The sequence below is a fragment of the Tupaia chinensis genome, unplaced genomic scaffold, assembly GCF_000334495.1.
Source record: "Tupaia chinensis unplaced genomic scaffold, TupChi_1.0 Scaffold146907_1, whole genome shotgun sequence".
NCBI lineage: Eukaryota > Metazoa > Chordata > Mammalia > Scandentia > Tupaiidae > Tupaia > Tupaia belangeri.
Window position 1 is genome coordinate 3,235,316 of NW_006206760.1, and position 10,400 is coordinate 3,245,715.

A 10,400-nucleotide genomic window follows, 5' to 3' on the forward strand; every position below is an offset into this window, starting at 1 on the left:
TTCTTTTCTGTGTTGTCAGAATCAGAGGAAGGGTGAATTCACCCTCTCTGAGATGAGACGTCCATCTGTCTTCAGTCATCCGAGCTCCTGGGTCTCAGGCTTTCGGACTCAGACTGAATCATACCACTGATTTCCCTGGTCCTCTAGTTACTTTTTTTGCTTTGTCTAGAAAGGCAGTAATTACTCTGTGTGCCCCTAATCCTTTTTTTCCCCCTCCTCCAGGGTTAGAACCAGATAACATTTCTCAGTCTCCTTCTTGGGTATGTGGTCTGGTGACTACCCCCTACCAAACCTTCCACTCTTGTTTTCTCATTATTTATGAATCTGGAAATCAAAGGACTCTAATGCCCTAGAGGATGGCAGAGACATGGAGCTGGGTCCTGATGCATCTCTTGGAAGATGGCCCTGAAGGTGGGCTGTCTGACCAGGAACCCCCACATTGAACTATTTAGTGAGTGAAAAATGGCTGCACTGACATTGACTGGTAGGACAGTTAGCCTCTTGACAACACAATTGGGTTTCATGCTGCCTATGGCTGTAGAGTTCATCCCCATTTGCTTCCTAATTGAAGCATAATGAGCATCAATAGTCTATTTGGATTTTTGCATGGTCGCTTTTTAGAGTTTTGGGATAGGAGGTGAGGGCTTGCCAGAGAGAGATAGAAAGAGAGAGGGAAAGTGAGAAATCATCCCTCCTTGGGTGGGATGGCCATGGCACAATTCCTTCTTCTCTATTCTCTTGGGATTTGGGGCATGGACACACATGTACCGGGCATACTTTTTAAGCTGCTAGGTCAGAGACTCTAGTTTGAATGTCTCTACCAAAATTCACATGTTAAAATCTAGTAAGCCATTGTAAAGGTATTAAGAGGATGGAAGGGACCAGCAGTTGGTGTAATGGCTATGTCGCTGGACTCCCATGTAGTTGACTGTAGTTTGAGTCCTGGACCTAGTGGCTTAAACTCAAACCGGGCGCATGGGTGTGCATTCCCAAGATCCTGAGAGGAGAATAGAGGAGAAGGGATTGCAGTGTGGCCATTCCCCCTGTGGTGTGTCAATCAACAGATGTCAATCTGTTTCAGAATACAGAAAATAAAAGACATGGTTAATACACTTGCCTGCTCTCAAGGCTTTGTAAATCTCTGGAAACTAATAGGCACTCAATAAATGCTAGATTTTTATTGCATGCTGTTTATGCTTCAGCACAGGAAAATACAAAAGATTGCCCCTATCCTCAGATGTTTAAGCTGGAGAGATAATACAGAAACACAAGATGTAACATAAAGCAATATATGTCATGAGCGCTAGGGAGGTTCTACGGATGCTAGATGACCCTGGGCTGGGAGGATCCGAGGAGACTTAGGAAAAGTTCAGGTGGTGGGTGCTCTTGAAGAAGAAGTAGGACTCCAAGATGAAGAGAGAAGAGCAGAGGAACACCACACCATGATGCAGGCTCCAGGAGATGCATTTGGCTCATTCATCACTGTTCGCCAAGGTGCCTGGCCCAAGACGGACAATCTTGTAAATACTAGTTACATGAACATGACTCTGGGTTGGGCAGGGGGATGGATACATGATTGAAGACCTTGAGATCAATCTGAAAAATAAAGAAATGTGTCTGAAAAGGTAGGTTTGAACCCTTTATTAATCTGCTAAGCAGATGCCAAAACAGGATTAAAGGTACATATATTTATTAAAGAAAGCCCCAGAGACAAAGTGGTGGTGGAGGGGGGGTAGGGTGAGGCTGGGAGAGTTGTGAGAACATGAGTAAAGGGAAGAGAAAGGGAAGGTTGGGTAGAAACAGCCTAGATTGCTGTGCAGTCTACTGAAGGTCATCAGGGAGTCCTGAGTCAAAATCAGCTGTCAGCTATTCAGGAAGTTGCAGGACCAAGTACAGAGTCAGGACTTACAACACAAGTCTCCTTGATTCTCGGGGGTCGGTGCTCTTTCCTTTTTTGGATAAGTAAATAAATGTATGAGGAGTCAAATGGCTCTCCCGGAATTGAAGGAGAATTTTTATTCCTTCTATCCTGCCTTCGGTGATAGAGCATAAAACTTACTGGAAAATTATGCTGAAAGATAACCAGTAAGCCCCATGGCTTGCTGGGAATAGGTTCACATGGCACTACCTTGCAAACTACCTTGACAATGTCAGTGCCAAGTTCCTGGTTTGTATGTGCAAGCAACCTTCAGTAAGGAGCTGTGCAAAATGATGGGCAAAGCGCCAGAGAAGGTCATTGACTTGATCGTTGACCTCCCTGGCTTCAGTTTCCTCATGAATGAAATAGGAAGTTTAGAAAAGATGTTTGCAAAAGTCTACCCAACTCTTGCCTGAGGATTCTGAGAAACCTGACAGGTGTGAACCTTGTGGCTTCATTCATGAAGAGCGAGGAAAATCATGGCTCCCGTGGATGGGGTAGGACAAGGATGGCTTCCTTTGGGGTTGTGTTGAAGGTACGATGAAGCCATTGCATTAGGCTCAGGGGCTTTAATGTTCTTAGCTCCAGTTGAGGCTCTACAAATTAAATGAGAGTGAGACATGGTACCTGACCGTGGGGAATTCAGGTTAGTTAGAAGACTTGGTGAGAGGCGATGTGAGCTGAGGAAAGGAAGAGAGTGTGGGGAAGGACTCTGTGGAGTCACACAATCTCTGAGTTGGATTCTTCTTGAAAGACCCACTTTCTAGAGTTGAGGGAAGGTGGGCTTACTAGAGCAGCAGCTGGAACAAAAGTGGTTCTCACACAATGACTTGCTGTTTCCCAAGTGTGACAGGGTCAAAGATGACCAGCTAGAAATGTCCCCATGCTGCTCCTCACCCACCCCAGATCCTACTCTAGATGTGGAGACCGCTTTCTTGGTCCACTCACCAGGGGGCTTCTTCTGGTGCAAAACACTCTCTGAGGGGAGGCAGAAAATTGTGATGGGTTCCTTAAAAAAGGCAGATGAGAGGAGGCAAACAAGTTAGAGGAGAAGGTAAGTAGGTCTTTTCTAAAAAAAAATAATAATTTTTATGACTTTATGAGAATATATGTTCATGAGATTTTTTTTCTTTTTATTGCCTGTGAGTGAGAGAAAGTACCTCCCAATGGGACATGGTCACACAATCCTTTCTCTCTCTCTTTCTCTATCCTGTCAGGATTCTGGGCACTCATGCACACATGCCCAACATGTGTTTCTAGCCACCAGGACTGGGATTCAACATGCAGTTGGCCATGTGGGATCTGGCTCCCATAGCACAGGGCTTAACTGCTGTCCTACAGGGCCAGTCCAAAGCTAAGTAGATCTAGTAATAGGAAATTCATAGAGAAGAGATGAGAAAGTGGGAGAAAAATGTCTCCTGGGGCCAGGAGAGGAGAGAGAATGGGGAGGGTATGTGGTGAACAGGAGGTTGTGAGTGTGCATTAAGATTACTGAACTAGGGACCAGCAGATGGCATAATGGTTATGTCTCTGGACTCCCATATAGTTGATCGCTGTTCAAATCCCAGACCCAGTGGCTTAAAACTCATGCTAGGCATGTGTGTGTGTGCATGCCCAAAATCCTGAGAGAAAAATGGAGAAGAAGGGATCGTGGTGTGACCAGCACCCCCTGGGGGTGATTTCCATTTTCTGTCTTTCTGTCTCTCTCTGTCTCTATGACAAGCACAAGTACCCTATAGCAAAAATCTCTCTGAAAAAAAGGGAGGCAAAATGTAGGAGAACTTCAAAAAAATCATAGAAAATGGAGTTAAATATGGATTTATGTTGGTGCCAAAAAATAAAATCCATGCATAGTTTTTTTCATATTTATTTTCCATGAACTTTTTTTTTTTAAAAAAGAATGATTTTATTTAACTTTATTTATTTATTTATTTTCAGTTTGGTTAGAAAGGGAGGGAGAGAGAGAGAGAGAGAGAGAGTAAGCCGCTAGGTGTGGGACACACACCGGAGAGAGTAAGCCACTAGGTCTGGGACTCAAACCGTGGTCAGCCATGTGGGAGTCCAGTGCCCTTAACCACCATGCCACCTGCCAGCATCACTCTTAACCACCACACCACCTGCCAGCCCTTCTCATGAGTTTTTTGAAGATCGCTTTAAGTACATGGAAATTTTGAATTGACTCTCTGCTCCTCCCTTTAAACATTTTTTTTTTTAACATTTTTTTTTTTTTTGAGAGACAAGTTCAAGATTTCCGTTTTGAATGTTTCTGGCAGCTTACACCTTTCCTTTTCAATCATGACATCATCCAAAGACCAAACCTTCATGTTTGGCATTCTAAAGACTACTGTAGACTTACAATACATACGTGCATAATTGGAATGCGTTGTGGCCAAGGAGTATTTCCAAAGACCTTCAGGGCTCCAGGGAGGAGCATTATTTCCCATGAATGGGTCAGAGAGAATGAAGCATTTGATCTGCTTGAATATGCATTCATCCAGGAAGAGTCAAAGCCAGGCCTCAAGCAGACAAGCAGTCCAACACCCTAGCTGCCATGCTACCTGGCAGCTTCCACCACTTTATTCTTAGAGCTGCACATTCACTTCCTGGGAAAAAAATAGTCTCGGATTCTCTTCTTTCAATCCACGGTCCCAGGACTCTGTTTACCCTAGTTTGACATTGCTGTTCTAGAAATGCCTTCTTTGATGCCTCATCTTGGTGACCCCTCCATATAACAAGAAATTCATTTAAGACTGGAGTTGCATGTGTGCACGCTTCAACACACACTTGATTACACCTTAGTCTGCTTTGCTGAGCATATCGGTGGAGATTTAAGAAAACTGATGAAACAAAGAAGACTAAATTGCAGTGGTTTAAAGATTGGAACCAGCAGATGGTACAATGGGAATGTCATTGGGCTCCCATGTACTCAACTGTGGTTCGAGGCCCAGATCCAGCAGCTTAAACTCATGCCGGGTACGTGTGCGTGCGTGCCCAAGATCCCGAGAGGAGAATGGAGGATAAGGGATTGTGGCATGGCCATCTCCCCTGGGGGGCTATTTCTTGCTTTCTGTCTCTCCATTTTTCTCTGTCTCTCTGGCGAACACATGCGCCCCATAGCAAAGTTTACAGTTTAGAATTAGCAGCAGTTGGGACCAGGAGATGGTGTAATGGTTAAGTCGCTAGACTCCCACACGGCCGACCGTGGTTCGAATTCCGCACCTAGAAACTCATGCCAGGTGTGTGCGTGCATGCCCAAAATCCCAAGAGGAGAAGGGATGGCAGCATGGCCATCCCCCCTGGGAGGGGGTGATTTCTTGCTTTCTGTCTCTCTATCTATCTGGCAAGCACATCCACCCTATAGTAAAAATCTCTCTAGAAAGAACTAGTACCAATCATGGTTTAGGAGCAGATGAGCAGAATCTCAGCACTTGGTCTATCCTTCCCATAAGTAGCCTGTGCCTCCCCTAGTTACGGAAGTCATTTGCTTGTCATTCTGTCATGCACATTTACATGATCTCTGAGCCTATGATAATATTTACACAGACTCTGGGGTCTAACAAATCTGGAACATTTAAATAGTCTTCTTTGTTATGTCATAAAACCAACATACCCTGCTGGCCGCTGGCTCAGTGTCCGCCTTCCTCCTAACAATCAATGTATTCTTCCAAGAAATCTCCAGGTTTTCTTGCAGGGGTTTGGTCAAAACACCTGTCATCCAGAAAAGACCATTTACTAACTTTCTGCAACAGTTTTCTTTTCTGTGTCTATTAGAATGATCAATAAATGTTCATGGGGTAAAAGGTGACAGGGAAGAGAATATCAGTAATTACAATGGTCATTTATTCTTCACTGTAAACGGAGCGTGCACAAGGAGCTACTTATCCCTAAGAAGTGACACAAATGTGGATTGCACACAACAAGTGTCATAAGCATACAAAGAGCAGACTTCACATTTGTGCTGAATCTTTATTTTTACTTACACTTTCTTTCATTTTTTTAAATTTAAAACTCTCAGACAGATGAGCATTTGTGATGCACTTGAATTCACTGCCCAGAGCACCTGGAGGCCAGAGTGCCTCCCCTGGCTTCTCAGCCTCTCCCAGCAGCTGTGTGCCACAGAGATGGGCCCTCTGTCCCTCTGCAGCTGGCACTCCTATCCAGACACAATGTAAGTCAGTTTGATCCTGTTCAAGTGGGAGTCATCTTCAGAGACATGATGTCCCAGAAACAAATAACATAAGACAATATAAGATGCTCCATTATTCCAGCCACATGAGGAAATATGCATTCACTTACACGCTACTCATACATTTATTCATTTACCTAGCAAATATTGATTGTCTACTTACTTTTACTCAAGGTATTTATAGGATAAAGGCTGTACAACAAAGACATTTTTAAAAAAATGCAGTGGCAGGCCTGCAGATGACGTGGTGTTTGAGATGTTGGACTCCCACATGGCCAACTGTGGTCTGAGTCCCAGACCTGGTGCCTTGAAACACGTCGGGTGCATGTGCATGCATGCCAAAAATCCCAAGAGGAGAATGGAGAAGAGGGATTGTGGAGAGGCCATCCCTCCTGGAGGTGATTTCTCACTTTTCTTCTCTCTATCTCTGTCTCTCTCTTAGGAGAGTGCACGTGCCCTATGGCAAAATCTTTTAAAAAAATGTCCAGTGCCTTAAAGAGGAAAGAGTCTCTGTTCTTTCTGATCACAGCCCAGGCAGTTCACAATGGCAGGACAGCTCAGCTGCATGTGGCCACACAGGGACCCTGTTGCTCCTTCATCCCACAGGCCACGTCCTTGTGATGCATGTGTTTATGCAAGGGGTCTTCAAAAGGTTCACAGAAAATGCTTATTGTGAAAAAATGATTCATGGATTTCAAAATGTTTTCGAACCCAAAGAAACTTGCACTTGAATTTCATTGTTTCACAAACTTAAAAAAAAAAAAGTTTCCACAGGGTATATGCACTTGCCAGAAACAGACAGACAAAAAGGGGAAAAACTCTGTGCTTATCACCCCATGATCTCTTCTCCTCCGTTTCTCCAACCCATTGGGATGTGGGGCATGCACTCACATGTACCTGGTGTGTTATCTCAAGACACCGTCCAGCACTCGAGCTGTGGGGTTGGCCATGTGAGATTAAGTTGGCCATGTGAGATCTACCTCGTTGATGTGGCCACTCAACCTGCATTGGTAAGATCATGATCACGTGGCCATACCAAGCTGCAATGGATGCTGGGAAAGGTAGTCTCTAGCCAGCAGTTCTGTGCCTCAGTGACATTTCATTCCATGCAAGAAACCAAGAAAAGATTGTCATGGAGCAATTCCACAAAATGGTGTGGACTCTATGTGCTCTATCGAAGTTTGTTTTCATTTTGTCTCATAGTAGAGATGCATTTACCTTTTAAAAATTACATTATGCACAGTGAGACAATTCATTCAAAGCAGAATCTCCACACCTTTTCCCACTCCCTGAAAAAGGTGATTGCCCCATTACTTACAGATCGAGTCTAATCATGCCATTAGGTTCTTCTTTGGCTCACTGACTCATTGTTGTCATGAATCAGACACTGTTGCCATGAGTTTCAAACATGCCGGTTGGCCCCAGGTCTTGCATATCCTAACACATATTGAAAATGAACCCACCAAGACCCACAGGCAATAATCCCAAATAGACAAGTGAGGTTAAACTGAGTTAAAAAATCTCCTCACAGCAAAGGAAACAATAATTAGAGTGAAAAGACAAACCTCAGAATGGGAGAAGATATGTGCAAATTATTCTTCAGACAAGGGACTGATATCCAGAATATATAGGGAGTTCAAGCAACTTGCCTATAAAAAAAAAATAATAATAATCCAACTATAAAATGGGGAAATGAATTGAATAGATAGCTCTCCAAAGAAGACTTATGCATGGCCAAAAGGCATATGAAAAAATGGTCAAAGTCTCTTGTCATAAGGAAAATGCAAATTAAAACCACAACATGATGACGTTGGACCCTAGTTAGAATGGCTAGGATCAGAAATTAAAGAATGACAAAGGCTGGCAAGGCTGTGGCAAAAAAGGGAACCTTCTTACATTGTTAGTAGGGATGTAAATTAGTACAGCTCTGCGGAAAACAATGTGGGCATTCCTCAAAAACCTACAGTCATGGGACCAGTAGATAGCTTAATGGTTATGTTGCTGGACTCCCATGTAGTCAACCATGGTTGGAGTCCTGGATCTTGTGGCTTAAAACTTACACTGGGCACATGTGTGTCTTTTCCCAAAGTACTAAGAGGAGAAAGGATTGTGGCATGGCCATCCCTCTAAGGATGATTTATTGCCTCTGTCTCTCCATCTCTCTCTCTGTCTCTCTGTGAGGGCATGTACTCTATAGCAAAAGTCTCTCTTAAAACAAACAAACAACCTACAAGTCGAACTACCATATGACTCAGTAATTCCACTCCTTGGTATTTACCCAAACGATAAGAAAACACTCAGTTGGAAAAGATGCTTGTATATCCATGTTTATTGCAGAATTTATTCAGAATATGTAAGACATGGAACTAATCTAAGTGTCCAAAAACTGATGACTGGATTGGAAAACTGTGGCACATATATACTATAGAATATTATTCAACTAAAAGAAGCAATGAGAGCCTTTTGTTTGATTCAAAGTGGATGGATATAGAAAACTTAATGTTGAGTAAAGTGAGCCAGACTTGGAAAGACACACACAGTATATCCCCTCTCAAGTTTGTATTGAGTGTCTGCATTCTGTGGGGGAGGTTGAGAGATCTGAAGATGTGATGGTGGAGAGGTTGGGTGAGGATGCTAGAGACTATAAGGGGGCATTGTGGCTGGTAGTCAATAGTTTGTGGAGGGTAAATGTGAGGTGCAAGTTGAAGAAACATTTGAAAGGCAGAAAAATAGAAAGTTCTCTGTTGAAAGAAAGCGCCATACACCATGATGGGGAATTTATGTAAAATGTGAAATTCATCTGAAAATTTTTAAAAATAATAATAAATAAATTGAACCCACCACGGCATAATCAGGCACTGGGCTACTATCACTTTTAGCACACATGTGACTCAAACTCTTCATGTCTGCTGAAGGGTGGTTTTCTCTGGAATTGTGTGCAATTGTGGTTAAGGCTTGGGAGTGTCATCCAGCTGCCAATGGGCAAACTGCTCATCCTATGGAGAGACACTATCACTGCTCATCACCAAAGAAGCAGCAGAACTGATTGATGTAGGGGAATAACAGAGCTTTCCCATCGTTGTTTTAATCCTGGATCTAGCCATACCTGAAGTTACCACTGCACTTTGATTTCTCAGCTAGCTGATCCTATTATTAGCCTGAAGCTTTTAGCGTTGTTAATTTTAGCTATTGTTGTTAATTTTAGCTATAGTGTGTATGCACTCATAGAGAGAGTCAGAGAGAGGGAGAGATGGAAAATTTAATTTTATCTATTGTTGTTGTTAATTTTAGCTATAGTGTGTATGCACTCATAGAGAGAGTCAGAGAGAGGGAGAGATGGAAAATGAATAAAGCACCCCCATGGGGGATGACCACACTGCAATCCCTTCTCTTCTATTCTCCTCTTAGGATTTGGGAGATGAACACACACATGCCCAGTATGTTGTTCAAGCTGCTCAGTCTGGGACTTGAACTGAGCTGTTGGCCATGTGGGATTCAGCCTCCTTAGCCACCAGCCTTCTGGCTCTCCTAGACTGAAGAAATTTTGAATCACATTTCTCTCATTTAAAAAGTAAAGGATCATATTACTCATTATTCTATACATAAATGTAACAAGACTAGGGCCAGCCAGTGGCATGGTGATTAAGGTGACTGGATTCCACATGACCAACTGAGTGATTCTAGTCCTGGACCCTGTGGCTTGAAGAACATGCTGGGTACGTGTGCATATGTGCCCAAAATCCCAAGAGGAGAATAGAGGAGAAGGGATTGCAACGTGGCCACCTCCCAGGGGATGCTTTCTCATCTTCTTTCTCACTGTCTCTCTCTTGGATGAGTGCACATGCCCTACAGCAAAATAAAAACAAAACCAACAACCAAAACCTAGTAATAGGACCAAACACCTGATAAACCAATATTTAAGAAAGTAGTAACAATACTTGTAATTTATAGAGCCTTTGTAGGTGGCAGGCACAGTTTTAAGTGCTTTGCATGTATTAACTCATTTAGACCTGACAACTGTTTGAGGTAGGCGTGTAATTTACTCCTGTTTTACAGATGAGAAAACTGAGTCTCATGAAAGTTTTTTTGGCTAGTGTTTTCAGAGTCAGGGTTCAGACTCACGCATAGTAGGGAGAAATGGACCATCCCAACAGCTTACCTTCTAATAGTTTTCAAATGACCTTAGCATTGTGTAAGACAATTTTGAGCCATTTTTAAAGGGAATTATCAGAGGCAGTTGACTTCAGAAAACAAATATTGCCATGCATAATCACACTTCATGTTTGGCCGGAAGGG

At 43.1% G+C, this 10,400-nt stretch overlaps 1 long non-coding RNA gene across 1 annotated transcript; it reads right to left on the minus strand.

Annotated features, from left to right (window-relative positions):
• Window positions 1–1,497: 1,497 nt before the first annotated feature.
• LOC114006298 (uncharacterized) lies at window positions 1,498–5,629 on the minus strand. Its single transcript, XR_003548035.1, has 3 exons — window positions 5,529–5,629; window positions 2,867–2,927; window positions 1,498–1,596 (listed from the first exon to the last, which is right to left on the minus strand). It is a non-coding gene; the product is annotated as an uncharacterized LOC114006298 (long non-coding RNA).
• Between the last annotated feature and the right edge of the window lie 4,771 nt (window positions 5,630–10,400).